We start from the raw sequence: 18949 nt of genomic DNA, 5'->3' as shown, positions 1-18949 counted from the left end.
CTTGGGCAACAGCGCAAGTGAGGTCGTGGGTGACATGTGGAGTGGCACGCCAATGTAGCGCAGAGAGAGAGAGAGCTTGCTCTGTCGTTGACAAATCGAGGAGAGACGCTCCTGAACGACCAATTCCCTAACAACATTACGAAAGAGGGGCCAGGCGGCAGGAGCGACCAGTGAGCCCGCCTACAGCCGGCGAGCCAGCACCGGGGGCTCCCGCGGCCGGCAGCCCCCCGCGCGGCCTCTGCGCCGGCGGCCAGGCGGCTGGCGACTCCGCGCCGTTGCCACGCGCGGCCTCTGCTCGTGGCCAGCTCGGCCTCTCCTCGCTGCCAGCCCAAGCCGGCGGCCCTGAGCACGCGGCTGGCGCGCCCACGGCTGGCGCCCCCGCGTGGCCGGCCTGCTTCTCGGCTGGTGCTGCAGGAGGAAGTAAGGACGGGTGGCGCGCGACACAGGAGACGAAGTGACGTGCATGGGGAAACTGAATTGTCGCGCCCCTACGTCTACATGCGCGTGGTAGGGCTGCGGGAGGAGGGAGATCGGATCGGCCGCGAGGTCTGCGTTGCAGTGCAGACACATCGAACGATGGCCGTTGGATTTGGTTGAGCAAGAAAAGAGAATGGCAGAGAGATGATCCGGTGCCTACGTTTTTAGGGTGTTGCATTTCTAGGTGTGTGGATGGAGTAAATGTTATCTCTGTGGAGCAGACAATTGCTGGGTGGATCTAGGATAATTGTAACTGGTGGTTATTTAGGGGTAGAGATGATTTTCTTGTGAATCGATTTCGTGAACAAGGCTGGTGCAATGGCCCTAGGCCCTAGCTGATCAGCCCTTGATCCAGCTTGACATCCAGAACCGTGCAGTTTTGCCATTTCCACTTTCGTGAACAAGGTTGGCGCACCGCAATGGCCCTAGGCCTTTGATCCAGCTTGACATCTACAACAGTGCAGTTTTGCCATTTTTCACTCTTTACGGGATTGTTTGGAAGGGCTCCACCAGCCTAAAAAAGCGTGCAGTGTGTTGGTCGATCGTAGCATTTTTTATCAGAATTCCACCAAACAAGAGTTTGGAGAACACAAAGATGAACTGGCTACACAGGTCTTTGAAGTCTTGTTACACTCGAAAGTTTGCGGCCACAATTATATATCATCAAAGGACGACAGCTGAATCGAACCAGAGAACGACGCAACATCTCTATTGAATGATATGATAGTGCACCTGAAGAACGCTTCCGACTGACCCAACTCAGATCCGGTGATGACGATGGCTGCCATGCATGTGATCATCACCAACTCAGTTGGTGTCGGCATCGGTGGGCATCCAGTACCTGTTGGTGAACCAGACGCCGTCGGCGACGACCATGGCGCCGGCCTGGTTGCGGTGTCACGCGTACGTAGTAGGCGTGCGTCCGGTTCCTGATCTCCAAGGTGGCGTGCCCGAAGCTGGCCTCCCGGAACGCCGAGTACCCCGGCTGCGGCTGCGTGAAATCACTAGTAAAGAATTGACTTTCGATGCGCCCCCTTTTGTCCCGGTTTAAAGTTGACCCGGGACAAAAGGGGGTGCGCCACGGTAGGCAAAAATAGAGGGGAGAGTTAGTCCCGTTTGGTAATTGCAACCGGGACTAAAGGCCCCCCTTTAGTCCCGGTTGCAACGGCTAGCTGGGGGGCGTCGGTGGCGGGACCCTTTTGTCCCGGTTGGAGGCTCCAACCGGGATAAAAAGTTTAGTCCCGGTTGAAGCTTTCAACCGGGATAAAAGGGTGTCCCTTTTGTCCCGGTTGGATCTTCCAACCGGGACTAAACCTTCAACCGGGACAAAAGGTGTTCCTTTTTGTCTCGGTTGTAGTTTTTAACCGGGATAAAAACTCATCCCCATTATATACAAAGACAGAGGACTTTCTTCCTCCTCCAGCCCGAGCCAGTCCAGCACATTGACAGAGAGAGCTGAGCTTCACCTACTCTCCGGTGGTGCCGAAGCAAGGGAGGTGCTGCCCGAAGTTTTTTCCCTCATTTTCGTGGAAATTTCACTCAGCCAACACAAGTGTTGTGAAGGTTTGCTACTTCATCCTCGTTTTATGGTTTGATTTATGCTTTGGGGATGGAAAGATTATTTGCTAGAATGTGATGATGAAGTAGAAAATAGAGAGGTATTTTGAGCTAGAATGTGAGGGAGATTGATGTGTCATATATAGTATGCATTATTGCAGTGGTTTAAGAATGATGCTATCTTGTCTAGACGGTTTATCTTATCAAATTCAATATGGTTTTTCAAATACATACTTGTTGAACTTGCATACCGTGTTCATTTCGGCGAGGATGTTCTCTGCCGAGCAGCAACGTATGTCAAGAAGGAGGTTCGATTCTACAAGAAAGAGTTGATACGGACATCGTGACTGTGTCCCCTTTTCCGTAGAATCGAACCTCTTTCATGATGAAGTGCGGTGCCGCCCAGTTGAGAACATGCTCGCGAGATAATTACGGTCTTCAAGTTCAACAACTTCTGCAGTGGTAAGGAAAGAATTTTTGTACATAGATGACTTCTGCTACTTGTTGAACTTATCAAATTCAATAAGGTTTTTCAAATCCATACTTGTTGAACTTGCATACCGTGTTCATCTCTCCGAGGATGTTCTCCGCCGAGCAGCAACGTATGTCAAGAAGGAGGTTCAATTCTACGAGAAAGAGTGGATACGGACATCATGACCGTGTCCCCTTTTCCGTAGAATTGAACCTCTTTCATGACGAAGTGCGGTGCCGCCCAGTTGAGGACATGCTCGCGAGATGATCACGGTCTTCAAGTTCAACAACTTATGCAGTGTTAAGGTAATAATTTTTGTACATAGATGGCTTCTGCTACTGGAGGAAGTGGCGATGGTGGGGGCGATTGTGGTTCCTATTTCGGCAAGGGGAAAATCATAGTTGGCCCTCAGCATAAGCCGAAGAAAAAGAGCACGCTGGAAAAAGCAATGCTTCATTATTTGCAGCAACGTCATGAAGAAGCTGTTGCCGCGGGTCAGGAACCTCCTTTTGGTGGTCGTTATGCTCCACCCTCAGTCCCGGGTGTTTCACGTCCACTTAGTACTACCGTTTCAGGCGGCACAAATAAACCTAAGGATGAGGCTGGGTCAGCGAAACCTTCGTCTTCACCGTCCAAGGATGCTTAAAGTCCTCCTAGATAATAACCAGTGGATGGCTTGTTGTATTGTATCATGTTGTTTGGATCTTTAATTTAAATATGTGTATTTGGATCTTCATGTTGTTGTATTGTACCATGTTGTTTGGATCTTTAATCAATTTTCACGCGTAATCCATTGTCAAGTGTAATCCATTTTCATGCGTAATACGATGCAGATGGACCGGCAATGGATGTATAATGCAGACAGGCGGAGCAAGGTGTTTATTGATGGCTTGCATTATTTTCTCGAAGTGGCCAAAGCGAACAAGCTAGAGAATGGGTTCGTATGTTGTCCATGCTTCCAATGCAATAACAAGAAGGGGTATTCAAAGGATTCCTGGGGGACTATTCACAGCCACTTGTTTAAATACGGTTTCATGCCTAACTATTTGGTTTGGACCAAGCACGGTGAACTAGGGGTCGTAATGGAAGATGGCGAGGAGGAGGAGGAAGATGACACCAATTCCGGACTGGGTTGCAGGCCAAGCTTTTGCAGGTACTACAATGGGCGAGGATGATGAAGATGAGTTTGCAGAAAATGGCCCTACTGATGACCTTGGTCAGGTGATACGAGATGCATACAGAGATTGCGAAACTGAGAAGGAAGCAGCAAAGTTACAGCGCATGATAGATGATCACCAAAAATTGTTGTACCCAGGTTGCCAGCAGGGCCATAAAAAACTAGGTACGACACTAGAATTTGTGCAATGGAAGGCAAAAAATGGTGTGTCCGATAAGGCATTTCAGGGGATGTTGAATTACCATCCACAACATATGAAGCTAAACAGATTATTTGCCCTCTCGGATTGGATGTTCAGAAGATACACGCATGCCCTAATGACTGTATCCTCTATCGTGGTGATGAATACGAGAAATTGGATGCTTGTCCTGTCTACGAAGCCCTGCGGTATAAGATCAGGCGAGATGATCCTGGTGATGTCGAGGGGCAGTCTCCCAAGAAGAGAGTTCCCACGAAGGTGATGTGGTATTTCCCTATAATACCACGCTTGAAGCGCTTGTTCAGGAACAAGGCGAATGCTAAGTTGATGCGATGGCACAAAGAAGACCGTAAGGAAGATGAGATGCTGAGACACCCCGCAGATGGGGCACAGTGGAGATCAATTGATAGAGCATTCCCGGACTTTGAAAGTGAATCAAGGAACATAAGGTTTGGTTTAAGTACTGATGGATTCAATCCATTCGGTGAGTTGAGTAGTGGCCATAGTACTTGGCCTGTGACCCTTTGTATGTTCAACCTTCCTCCTTGATTGTGCATGAAGCGGAAGTTCATTATGACGCCGGCGCTTATCCAAGGCCCAAAACAACCCGGCAACGACATTGACGTGTGCCTAAGACCATTGGTTGATGACCTTTTACAGCTCTGGAAGGAAGAAGGTGTACGTGTGTGGGATGAGGATAGACAAGAGATCTTTAATCTACGAGCATTGTTGTTCGTAACCATCAATGACTCGCCTGCATTGAGTAACCTTTCAGGACAGACAAATAAGATATATCGGGCATGCACCCACTGTTTAGACGACACAGACAGCATGTATTTGAAGCATTGTAAGAAGGTCGTCTATATGGGTCATCGTCGATTTCTCCCTAATCACCACCAGCTGAGAAAGAGCGGGATGCATTTCAAAGGGGTGCCAGACCATCGTAAAAAACCTATACACTGTAATGGAAAGCGTGTCTTCGAGATGATGAAGGATGTAAATGTAGTCTTTGGAAAGGGTCTTGGTAGCCAACCTGTTCCGAACGACGATAACGGACATGCACCCATGTGGAAGAAAAAGTCAATATTTTGGGAGCTACCTTATTGGGAAATGCTAGAGGTTCGCAACGCAATAGACATGATGCACCTGACGAAGAATCTTTGTGTGAACGTGCTAGGCTTCATGGGTGTTTATGGGACCTCAAAAGATACATTGGAAGCACGACAGAACCTGAAAGCGTGGCAACGAGATGACCTACATTCGGAAAAGAGAGATAATGGACAGCACTACTTACGTCCTGCTAGTTACACTGTCAGCAAGGAAGAGAAGGATAACATGTTTGAATGCTTGAATAGTATGAAAGTCCCGTCTGGGTACTCCTTGAATATAAAGGGAATAATAAATATGAAACAAAAGAAGTTTACAAATCTCAAGGCTCATGACTGTCACATGTTGATGACCCAGTTGCTTCCGGTTGCACTGAGGGGTGTTCTACCAGAAAATGTCCAGTTGCCGCTCGTAAAGCTATGCTTGTTTCTCAATGCGATTTCGCAGAAGACAATCGATCCATACAAGCTATCAAAGCTACAGAACGATGTGGTGCAATGTCTTGTAAGTTTTGAGTTGTTATTTCCACCATCGTTCTTTAATATTATGACGCACTTACTGGTTCACCTAGTAAAAGAGATTGGTATTCTCGGACCTGTATACCTGCACAATATGTGGCCTTTCGAGAGGTTCATGCCTAAAAAACTATGTTCTTAATCGTGCCCGCCCAGAAGGAAGCATCCCCAAGGGATATGGAACAGAGTAGGTGATCGAGTTTTGTGTTGATTTTATTGATTCAATTGACTCGATTGGGGTTCCAACTTCACACCACGAGGGGAGGCTCCGAGGTATGGGCACCCTTGGAAGGAAATCAAGTTTGAGCAATGATACTGATTTGTTCGACAAGGCACACTACACTGTTCTACAACAGTCATCCTTTGTGTCTCCGTATATCGAGCAGCACAGGCAGATGGTAGTTTCCAAAAACCCGACCAAATCTGACGCTTGGCTTACCCGTCATCACATGGAAACTTTTCCCTACTGGTTGCGCCAACAACTTATGGGTAACTCTGAGATTCACTCACAGCTTACCTGGTTAGCCAGGGGACCTGCTAGCACAATCGTCAAATTCCAAGGCTATGAGATAAATGGTTATACATTTTACACGAGAGCCCAGGACCAGAAAAGCACGAACCAGAATAGTGGTGTCCGCATAGATGCCATGGACAGAAATAATAGCAAGGAGTCGTATTATGGTTTCATACAGGAGATATGGGAACTCGAATACGGACCGCTGTACATCCCTCTATTTCTTTGCAATTGGGTGAAGCTAACTGCCGTAACCAAAGATCACTACGGAATGACAATAGTAGATCTGAGCAAGATTGGATACAGTGATGACCCATTCGTACTTGCCAATGATGTGCATCAGGTGTTCTATGTGAAAGACATGTGTAGCAAACCCAAGAGAAATCCAGAAGAGACATGGGAGCCAAAGTGTCACATAGTTCTTCCAGGTAAAAGAAAAATCGTGGGAGTCGAGGATAAAACAGACCAATCAGATGATTATGATCAGTTTGATGGCATGCCTCCATTCGCCGTTGAAGTTGATCCAAGCATCCTGCTATCCAAAGAAGAGGCTCCGTACTTACGCCGCGATCATGATCAAGGAACTTTCGTGAAGAAGAAATTTTACAACGTTGTATTGTAATGCGCTAAATTTACATGACCTTTGTGTATTAATTGATACAATTTTTAAATTACCCTATGTATGATTTCATGTGTTCTTAAATTTGTTAGGTGAAGATTTTTTAGATAAACATGAACAATGTTAACCACATACATACATGGATTTTTCTGCGCATTGAAATTATTTAATTGAATAATTTCTTGATCACAGCGATGCAGTAAAATAAATATTTTAGAGGCTAAATGAACTGGTATAGAATTAATGACTAAATCACACTTATTGCCAATTTACTCGCTAATTAAATATATTTTTGCATGTACAAAATATGTGAAGGTTTTTGTTTTTGATCCTGAAATGCAGTGAAAAGATAAATAAAATCCATTTCCAAAAAACAGGCGGGAGAAGAAAACTAGGAAAAAGACCTTTTGTCCCGGGTGCCAACAGCAACCGGGACAAAAGGCCCCCCTTTTATCCCGGCTGCAAACTGCAACCGGGATAAAAGGGTACTTTTCGGCTCCCGCCTGGACGTACCCTTTTATCCCGGTTGCCAACTGCAAACGAGATAAAAGCCCCCCCCCCTTTTATCCCGATTGGTGGTGGCACCCGGGATAAAAGGGTAGGCTCCCAGGCCCACCTGGCGGACGCGCCCTTTTGACCCGGGTCCCATCACCAACCGAGATAAAGGGGGGGGGGGGGGTTTTATCCCGGTTGGTGATGGGACCCAGGACAAAAGGCCCTTTAGTCCTGGGTGCCATTACGAACCGGGATAAAAGGGGAGGGGGTTAAAATGCACTGTAGCCCCTTCTACCCCCCACGCCAGTTACACTTAGCAAAATTTTCACCAAGTCCCGCGCGCGCTCTGCTCTGTCGCCGCCCGTCCGCCTCCCTCGCCAGCCGCCATCGTCGTCGTCCCCCATTGCCCCGGATGTCGTCGTCCCGCCACCGACCGCGCCCAGACATCTTCCTCCTCCATCACCCCGGCCGGCCCGCCTCGTTCCTCCTCCATCGCGTCCGGCCCCTACCTCGTCGCAGCTAGCCACCAGCTCCATCGCGCGGGCCTCGCTGCTGCCTCCATCCTCGTCGCCGCCTCGTCGCCCCTCGTCGCCGACTCGTCATCGTCCCGCCTCCGCCGTCCTGCCATCCCGCACGCCTTCGCTCCGTTGTCGCCTCCGCCATCCCGCCACCCTGACTGCCGCCGTCCCGCCGCCCCGGCCACCGTCGACCGCGCGCGAGAGGTCCGCCGCGCCGGCCGGCACTGGCGCCGGGAGTACCGCCTTGCTGACGCAAAGCCACCGGCTTGCGTCAGCAAGGGCCTTTTTTTTAAGTTAGAAAATAAATAGGTAGTAATTAGGTAGAAATTCAATAGATTTTTGTATATGTGTTAGAAACTCAAATTAGTGTATATTAGTAGTAATTAGTAGTAATTAGGTTCGTCGCTCTGCCTAGGTTAGAAATGAATCGTGTTTCGGCGTGGTTCCGTCCCCACCTCCGCCGTCCCGCCGCCCTAACCGCCGCCGTCCCAACCTAGACCATCCGTGGTTCCGTCCCCGCCTCCACCCTTCAGCCTCCGTCGCAAATTTAGTAGAAATTTGGTAGAAATTAATCGTTGTTGCGGCCACCTCACTCCGTCCCCGCCTCCTTTGTTCCGTCGCCCCGGCCTCCATAAATTCATGTTATTGCTAGAAAATTGTAAAAATTCATGTTATTGTTAGAAAATCGTAAAAATTCATGTTATTGCTAGAAATTCGTACAAATTCATGTTATTGCTAGAAATTCGTACAAATTCATGTTATTGCTAGAAATTCGTAAAAATTCATGGTATTGCTAGAAACTCGTACAAAATTCATGTTATTGCTAGAAAATCGTAAAAATTCATGTTATTGCTAGAAAGTCGTAAAAATTCATGTTATTGCTAGAAATTCGTACAAAATTCATGTTATTGCTAGAAATTTGTACAAATTCATGTTATTGCTAGAAATTCGTCACAAAGTACTACTAATTTGTAGAAATTTGTATAAATATTCCGGACTTTGTAGGATTCATGTTATTTTATGATTTCATGTATATACCCTTATGTACATATAACTAAGGCGATTTCTATGACTGTCATGCATGATTCCATGTATGTTTCAATCAATAGTTGAAATGGCAAACGATGAAACCGCAAGGTATATCATGGAGTAGATAATCGCTGGTGATGGTAGCGGTGACAACCTTTCACTATCGTACACGGATGAAGAGGGCACCCAGGCGGACATGTTCCTCAACATGTCCACCGATGGGAATGAAGAGCAAGAGCCCCAGCAACACCTTGCCGTGGTGGAAGGTTCCGGCGAGGTATATATAACGAATCTTGTATTGTTTCACGCCACCGTTACTACTACGTACTAATTAACGAATCTTGAACTGTTAGCCCTCTGGATCGACGCAAGGGCAGAAGACCTGAGGTCGTACAAAGGTGATGGAAGGGAGGCTTGTCATCACGGAAGTGACAGAAGAGGGCAGGCCGGTTGCTCCCAAGAAAGTAGCAAAGAAGAACGTGAGTCAGATCGGGGCAATCGTCCGGGACAACATGCCTATCAGCATCAGAGAATGGAAGGGCAGAAGCACTAATCCGTACGCCCTCCCGGAGACAGAAAAGAATATGCTATGGGAAGACGTTAAGAGACATTTCACATTCCCTGAAGGATATATTGAAAAGGATGTGAAAGCATTGACGCTTAAGAAGATGGCTACACAATTCCTGACATTCAAGAATATGCTGGATGCCCACTACATTAAGAAGGGCCGAACTCCAGACTTCAACGCGTGGCCAAAGTTGAGGGACCACTGGGAGGCATTTGTTGAATATAAGAGGAGTGAAGACGGTGTGAAAAAGATCATGACCAACACAACAAATGCTAGTCAGAAGGGCTACCATCATCATCTGGGGCGAGGTGGTTATGGCTTAGCAATTCCCAAGTGGAGGAAGATGGAACAAGATCTGATCAAACGGGGAATCGTACCTGCAACTATTGAATGGCCCGAACGATCAAAAAATTGGTACTACACTCATGGAGGCTCCCTGAGCCAAGAGGATGGGATGTTGATTTTCAATGACACAATACATGAGAAGGCCGAACATCTTGTGAAGAACATTGAAGATTCTAAGGCTGGGAGGTTGAAGGTGGACCGAGAAAATGATGAGCTAACATTGGCCCTCGGTAATCCCGAGCACCCAGGACGTTGCCGAGGGTTCAGGGTCATTCCGTGGAAGTTTGCTTTCCGAGGTGACAGCGCATCGTACAGAAGCCGGAAGCGAAGAAAGGAACAGATCGAGGAGAGCTAGTGGCAGATGCTAGAATCCAAAGTGCAGGCACAAGAACAAAGAATGCTGGAGGAAATCAATCGTCGAGTGGCCCACGCAGTTGCGGAGTTGGCTCAATCTGGAGCATTGCCGAATCCTAACAACGCCAGCCCTTCTCAACGCCTCTTGAGCAGTTGTGCTTCTACAGGGGTCCCGATGCGCAGACGCCCAGGTTACCTGTGGAGGAGCAACGGTTCCCCGTGGATGCCATCACGCAACGCACCACATGTGAGCTGCATGCACCGGTCGGCAACCTCACTATTAAGGTATACTTAATATTTATGCAATCTTGTCAATTGATCCACACCTCGTGATCGGAGTTTAACTTGTTTACTTCTGCTATATGTACAAGTAGCGTACGGGAGTGCATTAGCAACCCTGGCTAGGCAGAGCAGTCATGGCATGGAGATTCCACCTGGGTACGCCAACGTCCGCGTAGAGCAAATAGTTGATAGCCAATATGAAGGTCTAGAGCTCGACCTCCTAGGAGGCGACGGGGAAAAGACACTAGCAGATGTGCTTCATGGGATCATTCTATGGTGAAAACGCTACATCATTATTCCCGGCACGGAGCCATCTCCTCAGAGCTCAAGACCGCTCCCCATAGATCCCTAGCAGCAACCTTCTCCTCATAGCTCGAGACCGTCATCTCCTGCACGACCTGCTCCAGGACTGTCCCTTCCATCTATATCAAGGTCTCCATCTCCACCACATCCTGGTGGTGGGAGCGACGACGACAATAACAACACCCCTCTCCGATCACCGTCACCGGCACCAAGAGCGCCCCCCCATGAAGGAACCTGCACCACCACTAAAGAAGTCACGAGCACCGCCTCCCAAGCAAAGACAGAGAAAGAAGAAAACAAAGGAGCCTGAAGTGACTCGTAAGGAACGCTGGGAGACAATGTCTCATGCGGAACAGTGGGTAGAAATCCAACGAGAGGCCAGTGAGATTTAAACTTTTATTATCAGGATGGAAGAAGGAGCCAAGAAAAGGATACCACTCTTATCAAACTATGAACGGGCTTTAGTAAAAGCTGATGAAAAGGATAAAAGGAAAGGAAAGTCATCTTCTAGCAGTGCTGTCCCTGACCTCAGCCATTTATCAAAAAAAGACGCTCAACGGGTAAAAGCAATGCCCTTGCATCAACAAGCAGAAGTATTGAAGTTCATGCAAGAAACAGGTCTGGGACTTGATGAATGCCTAGGGCAAGTTGAGACGCCAACTGCACCGCCCCCTGAGCCGAGATGGCCTTATGAGCTAGGCAAACCTCTAGTAAAGCCTTCATTGGTACGGAAGCTATCAACAAAGATGTATGCATTCCATCAATGGTATATGATGGCATCCGCTGACTCGAGGGAGATGCTCGGCCTGAAGGTAAAACCGATAGATTTTCACGGCGAAGGTGAGAAAGTGCTGTGGCTAGACTTCAAGGATATATACGAAGTGTACCATCATGATGCCCTGGACGTCTCTCTGATCAGCGCTTGGGTTCTGTAAGTGTCCGTTTATCTCTACATGTAAATTTTGGCGTGCGTCACTGTACTAACTTCGTCTTCCATTTCATGTAGGATGCTAATTCAGACATGCCGCCGAGAGGCGTACCTACATATAGGCTTCATGGATCCATCTGTAGTTAACCAACAACAGATACAATTAGCGCCGGAAAAAACCTTGGTGGAAGTATACAGTTTCCTAGACAAACAAACATTCAAGGATTTCATACTACTTCCATACAACTTCAAGTAAATGTGTGTATACCGTCTACTTTTGATGTCTTTTTCCTTATCTCTACATGTTAGTTAGCTCTAATATGCATGAACATTTTACGAACACAGCTTCCACTGGATCCTTATTATAATTGAGCCTGAAAGAAGCCACGTCACTGTCTTCAATTCGTTGAGGAAAGATCCGGTGGATTACCAAGAAATGCAAGACATGCTAGGCTTGTAATAATTCTGGACCTTTATCTCTATGCAAAAGTTTGTTTCCTAAATTTTATCCCTGTTACACTATATCATTCATTATTCTAATCCACAGCGCATGGAAACAATTCATAAGGACACACAAAGGTCCATTCAAAGAAAAACTTACATGGAACACAGACTTCCCGGTACGTATGAAGTCTGCACATTTATTACATTGTACAACAAGAATATTTCATAACTTATTTTTTTCCGCACTGAAGTGCTTAAGACAGGAACCCGGGAATAATCTATGTGGCTACTACATCTGTGAGCACATGCACAGTTTTATGGGACCCAAGGGACTAAAGATGACGCCGCAAAACTTTAAAGTACGTAAAATAAAACTATTACTAGTTAATTATTTTCTAGCTCCTTATATGTATTTGTTCGTGTAACATTCACAAATTTCCAAATTATAGATGTTAAATATTCAACAAGGACTCTTGAAGGAAGAAAGAGTAGCGGCAATATGTGAAGGTCTCATTGGATTCCTAATGGACGAGGTGGTAGATCCAAAAGGAGAATTTTCTTACGATGGACGACAATTAGACACTCCGATCAGCAACACCTCGACGGGAAGATTGTAGATAGATACTTTGATTTATTTGTATATATAATACGCGCTAATTATGATCGATTTGTACTAGTTGAATTGTGTATATGAATTGTGTATAAGAATTGTGTATAAGAATTGTGTACATATATAGTAATTGTATAATTACAAATCCCATTCGTTTAAATACTAGTTGATTTCATTCTAAAAAATACTCAACTACTAAAGGTTAACAAAAGGGCCGCGGTACTACGTACGTGATGCATGCATGAAAAATTCAGGCGCCAGGCAGTGCCATGCAGGGCGCCATTAGTCCCGGTTGGAATCCAGCCGGGACTAAAGGGGAGCCCTTTACTCCTGGTTGGGAAACCCAACCGGGACTAAAGTCCTACTTGAATTTCAAGCGCGCGCCATGCAGGCGCCTGCATGGCATCTGTAATTTCATGCATCACATACGTACCCCGGCCCTTTTGTTAACCTTTAGTAGTTGAGACTTTTTTATAATGAAATCAACTAGTATTTAAACAAATGAAATTAGTAATTATACAATTAGTATATATAACACAATTCTTAGGTTATATATACAATTCTTAGCATACTATACAAATCAATCTTAGTGCGTATTATATATACAAATCAAACTATATATTTAGTGATGAGGACATCACCTCTCCGGATGCACATGATACTCCGCTGGACATTCAAGGTCCAATCACTAGAGCTCGCGCACGACAATTGCATTTAGAGGTGAGATCGTTCCTAAGCAATTCATTTTATGATTTTAAGAATAGATTGCTATTCAATGATTATATTTTGATTAGGAACAAAGAAGAGGACCAGGAGAGGCATGGAGAGGGGCTTGGAGGCATGGAGGACCAGCAAGGACATACAACTCGAGTTGGAGGCCCAAGCCAAGTCGACTTTGAGTCCACCTCGGTGTCCAGGAGAAGCCCACAGTGATTTGGATGCCCAGACTGCATACGGACTCTGTTTTGGACGTTCTATATATGGTTGGAAAGTTTAGAAGATCTATTTTCCAATGGCACTGGTTCCATGCCTAAATTCATCCTGAGTCAACGGGAATCGTCGAAATAAGATGGCGTCCAGAATCTGTCCCGGCGCTGCGTCGCCTTATTTTGGCCTTTGGGCCGTGTATCGTCGTTGGGCCCATTAGGGGCGCGTCCAGGGGGTCGACCACGACCCTAACCCCTATATAACAGTAGCCATCACCTTTGTTAGGTTTTGGGTTTTGCTTAGATTAATCTGTCAAGAACAGTTTCGCCGTCATCGGTTTGTAAAACCCCAACTCGTGAGCTTAATCATTCATCCGCAAATTTGGTTTGCATTCTTCCTTGTTCTTGCTTGTGTTCTTCGATTCACAGGCAAGGATTAGCCTTCTTGGCGAGGTCGACCGTGCATCGCCGGTTGATAACCTGAGGAGACGTTGTCCTGCGATTGCGGGGTTCGGAATGTGTTGTTCGGAAGCTGGATCGATTTGCGTAGCGACTCCGCCCAAATCGTCGATTAACTAAACCTTTCAGAAGATCGGGACCCTAGTCCACATCATTTACAATCTTCCCGTCGAGGTGTTGCTCGGAGCGTCTAAATTTCATCCATCATAATAAAATTCTCCTTGTGGATTTACCACCTTGTCCATTAGGAATCAAATGAGACCTTCACATATTGCCGCTACTCTTTCCTTCTTCAAGAGTCCTTGTTGAATATTTAACATCTATAATTTGGAAATATGTGAATGTTATATGAACAATTAAATATAAGGAGCTAGAAAATAATTAACTATTAATAGTTTTATTTTACATATTTAAAGTTGTGCGGCGTCATCTTTAGTCCCTTGGGTCCCATAAAATTATGCATGTGCTCATACATGTAGTAGCCACATAGATTATTCCTGGGTTTCTGTCTTAAGCACTTCAATGGGGAAAAAATAAGTTATGAAATATTCGTGTTATACAATGTATAAAATGTGCAGACTTCATATGTACCGGGAAGTCTGTGTTCCATGTAAGTTTTTCTTTGAATGAACCTTTGTGTGTCCTCATGAATTGTTTCCATGCGCTGCAGATTAGAATAATGAATGATAGTGTAACCGGGATAAAATTTAGGAAACAAATTTTTGCATAGAGATAAAGGTCCAGAATTATTACAAGCCTAGCATGTCTTGCATGTCTCGGTACTCCACCGGATCTTTCCTCAACGAATCGAAGATAGTGACATGGTTTCTTTTAGGCTCAATTATAATGAGGATCCAGTGAAAGCTGTGTACGTAAATATTCATACATATTAGGGCTAACTAACATTAATTAGGTAAGGAAAAAGAAAACGAAAGTAGACGGTATGCACACACTTACTTGAAGTTGTATGGAAGTAGTATGAAATCCTTGAATTTTTGTTTGTGTAGGAAATTGTATACTTCCACCAAGGTTTTTTTCGGCGATACTTGTATATGTTTTTCGTTAACTACGGATGGATCCATGAAGCCAATATGTAGGTATGCTCCTCGTCGGCATGTCTGAATTAGCATCCTACATAAAATGGAAGACGAAGTTAGTACGGTGACGCACGCAAAAAAATAATGATATGAGCTAAAATTTACATGTAGATAAACGGACACTTACAGAACCCAAACGCTGATCAGAGAGACGTCCAAGGCATCATGATGGTACACTTCGTATATATCCTTGAATTCTAGCCACAGAACTTTCTCACCTTCGTCGTAAAAATCTATCAGTTTTACTTTAAGGCTGAACATCTCCCTCGAGTCAGCGGACACCTTCATGTACCATTGATGGAATTCGTACATCTTTGTTGATAGCTTCCGTACCAACTCAGGCCTTACTAGAGACTTGCCTAGCTCAAAGGTCCATATCGGTTCAACTGGCGGTGCAGCTGGCGGCTCAACTTGCCCTAAACATTCATCAAGTCCCATACCTATTTCTTGATAGAGTCGGAGTGCCCGATCTGTCGGTGAGTGAAGATAAATTCGACTTGGTGGAAGTAGACCCTCACGATCCGACTACGACGAGCGAACCCGAAGCGCCAATGCAATCGCTGAACCAACTCCCGATGGTTACCAACCTCGCTGGTGCGAGATCAGCCTGATCACGAAGATCGATTCCTGTCCGCAATCGAAGAACGAACAAGAAAGAGAGGCGAGCAATCTAAATATCACTCGAAGGTGGAGTTCTGAATCACAAGGACAGCGCGTATTTGCGCGTGTTCAAGAGTAGCTAAAGCTAGATGTAAAACAAAACTCAAGTCGTAAACAAAAAGGACTCGGACTAAATAAAGGGGGCGCAGCCCCTGGAGTCCGAAGGGGTCACGGCGCCCAACCCTAGGCGCCCCACCTGGGCTGCCCTGTTGGGCCATCTTCTTATTCCGATGGGCCTTCGTTCCTTAACAGCATGATGAAGTTTAATTCTCTCGCACGGGCTCGAGTGATTGGCCCAACTGGAGGAGCAACTGGAGGCGCCTGAGGTGCTGCTGGTGTAGATGTACTCGTGGTGTCCTCATCATCCTTCCCTTCTTGAACTGAAGTCGTCCTCGACGGCAACTCCTCATCTTCGCCCACATACGGTTTCAAATCTGCAACATTAAAACTCGTGGAAACACCAAACTCCGCAGGCAGGTCAAGGATATAAGCATTATCATTAATCTTGGTTAGCACTTTAAAAGGACCAGCCGCACGTGGCATCAATTTAGAACGACGTAAGGTAGGAAAACGGTCCTTCCTCAAATGCAACCAAACCAGATCACCCGGTGCAAAAGTAACATGTTTTCTCCCTTTACTACCCGCAACCTGATATTTAGCATTAGCAGCAGCAATGTTTTGTTGAGTTTGCTCATGCAAGCTAATCATTTGATCAACATGTGCAGCGGCATCTATGTGTGGGGTGTCCTCGGCATCAAGTGCAAACAAATCAATAGGCGCCCGAGGAATATAACCATAAACAACTTGAAAAGGACACATCTTTGTAGAAGAATGCGTTGCATGATTATAAGCAAACTCAACATGAGGCAAGCAATCTTCCCAACGTTTCAAGTGTTTATCTAAAACAGCCCTAAGCATAGTGGACAAGGTTCGATTAACCACCTCAGTTTGTCCATCAGTCTGAGGGTGACAAGTGGTGCTAAACAGCAATTTAGTTCCCATTTTATTCCATAGTGATCTCCAAAAATGACTGAGAAACTTAGCATCACGATCAGAGACTATTGTATTTGGAATACCATGCAAACGAATAATCTCGCGAAAGAACAATTCAGCAACATTGCTAGCATCATCAGTCTTATGACAAGGTATAAAATGAGCCATTTTGGAGAAACGATCAACAACCACAAAAATACTGTCCCTCCCCTTCTTAGTTCTAGGCAATCCCAAAACAAAGTCCATAGAAATATCAAGCCAAGGGGAAGTAGGAACAGGCAAAGGCATGTACAAACCATGGTTGTTTAATCGTGACTTAGCTTTCTGGCAAGTAGGGCAGCGGGCAACAAGGCGCTCAACATCAGCGCGCATCCGGGGCCAAAAGAAGTGGGCAGCCAGCACTTCATGCGTCTTGTAGACGCCAAAGTGCCCCATGAGACCGCCTCCATGCGCTTCCTGTAACAACAAACGACGAACCGAGCTAGCTGGAACACACAGCTTGTTAGCGCGAAACAGGAACCCGTCCTGTATGTGAAATTTGCCCCATGGTTTGCCATGAATACAGTGGCCGAAAGCATCTTTAAAATCAGCATCATGCACATATTGATCCTTCACAGTTTGCAAGCCAAAGATTTTAAAATCTAACTGTGACAGCATGGTATAGCGACGAGACAAAGCATCAGCAATGACATTTTCCTTCCCGCTCTTGTGTTTAATAATGTAAGGGAAAGACTCAATGAATTCTACCCATTTAGCATGACGACGGTTCAGGTTTGTTTGGGTACGAATATGTTTTAAAGCCTCATGATCAGAATGAATTATAAACTCACGATGCCAAAGGTAGTGCTGCCAAGTATGCAAAGTGCGCACTAAAGCATAAAGCTCCTTATCATAAGTAGAATAATTCAAGCTAGCACCACTTAATTTTTCGCTAAAGTAAGCAACCGGTTTTCCTTCTTGTAATAAAACAGCACCTAGCCCAATACCGCTAGCATCGCATTCAAGCTCAAACACTTTAGTAAAATCAGGCAACTGCAAGAGAGGAGCATTGGTTAACTTATCTTTCAAGGTGCTGAACGCAACCTCTTGTGAATCACTCCAAGCAAAGGGAACATCCTTCTTTGTAAGCTCATGTAGAGGCGCTGCAATGGAGCTAAAATCACGAACAAACCGACGGTAGAAACCTGCAAGGCCAAGAAAGCTTCGAATTTGTGTAACCGTTGTCGGTGTAGGCCACTCCCGAATGGCATCAATCTTGCTGCTATCCACCTCAATGCCCTGTGGAGTAACAACATAGCCAAGAAACGAGACACGTTGTGTGCAAAACATGCATTTTTCGAGGTTAGCAAATAAATGGGCCGCACGCAATGCATCAAAAACAGCACGCAAATGTTCTAAATGCTCTTCCATAGACTTGCTGTAAATGAGGATATCATCAAAATAGACAACTACAAACAATCCTATGAAGGGCCTTAGAACTTCATTCATCAAACGCATAAATGTGCTGGGAGCATTTGTCAAACCAAACGGCATAACCAACCATTCGTATAACCCAAATTTCGTTTTAAAAGCCGTTTTCCATTCATCACCTAATTTCATGCGAATCTGATGGTAGCCACTACGCAAATCAATCTTAGTGAAAATAATGGCACCACTAAGCTCATCTAGCATATCATCAAGGCGTGGTATAGGGTATCGGTAGCGAATGGTAATGTTATTAATAGCACGACAGTCTACACACATACGCCATGAGCCATCTTTCTTTGGAACAAGTAACACAGGAACGGAGCAAGGGCTAAGAGACTCACGAATATAACCCTTGTCAAGCAATGCCTGTACCTGGCGCTGGATTTCCTTCGTCTCATCCGGATTTGTACGGTACGGTGCGCGGTTCGGAAGCTGTGCGCCGGGAATGAGGTCGATCTGGTGCTCAATGCCACGAAGTGGTGGAAGTCCCGGTGGCAAATCTTTTGGAAAGACATCAGCGTACTCCTGCAAAATGTTAGCAACCGCAGGGGGAATATCCAAAGATGGTGCATCATCAAGTGAAACGAGCACACTAGAGCATATAAGGGCATAGCATGGCAAAGGAGCATCGCGTAACTCATCAAAATCAGCACGTGTGGCAAGCAAAACAGGAGCATTCAACTTGATTTCAGAATTAAGAGATGTCGATGGTTCAAGTTGTTTAGCAGTTTTAGCAGCTCTAGCAAGATCATCTTTAAGAATTTGTTCAGGTGTCATTGGATGTATAATTATTTTCTGACCCTTAAACATGAAAGAATAGTGGTTTGAACGACC

The 18949-nt window shown here is 45.7% G+C and overlaps 1 pseudogene; it reads right to left on the bottom strand.

The window, feature by feature from the left end:
* Window positions 1-1284: 1284 nt before the first annotated feature.
* The window catches only part of LOC101781200, a 48531-nt pseudogene continuing 30866 nt past the window's right edge, over window positions 1285-18949 (bottom strand).

Source organism: Setaria italica, chromosome IX, assembly GCF_000263155.2.
Source record: "Setaria italica strain Yugu1 chromosome IX, Setaria_italica_v2.0, whole genome shotgun sequence".
NCBI classification, from domain to species: Eukaryota; Viridiplantae; Streptophyta; class Magnoliopsida; order Poales; family Poaceae; genus Setaria; species Setaria italica.
Note: the sequence above shows the minus strand (reverse complement) of the source record. Positions and strands in the feature narration are given on the sequence as shown.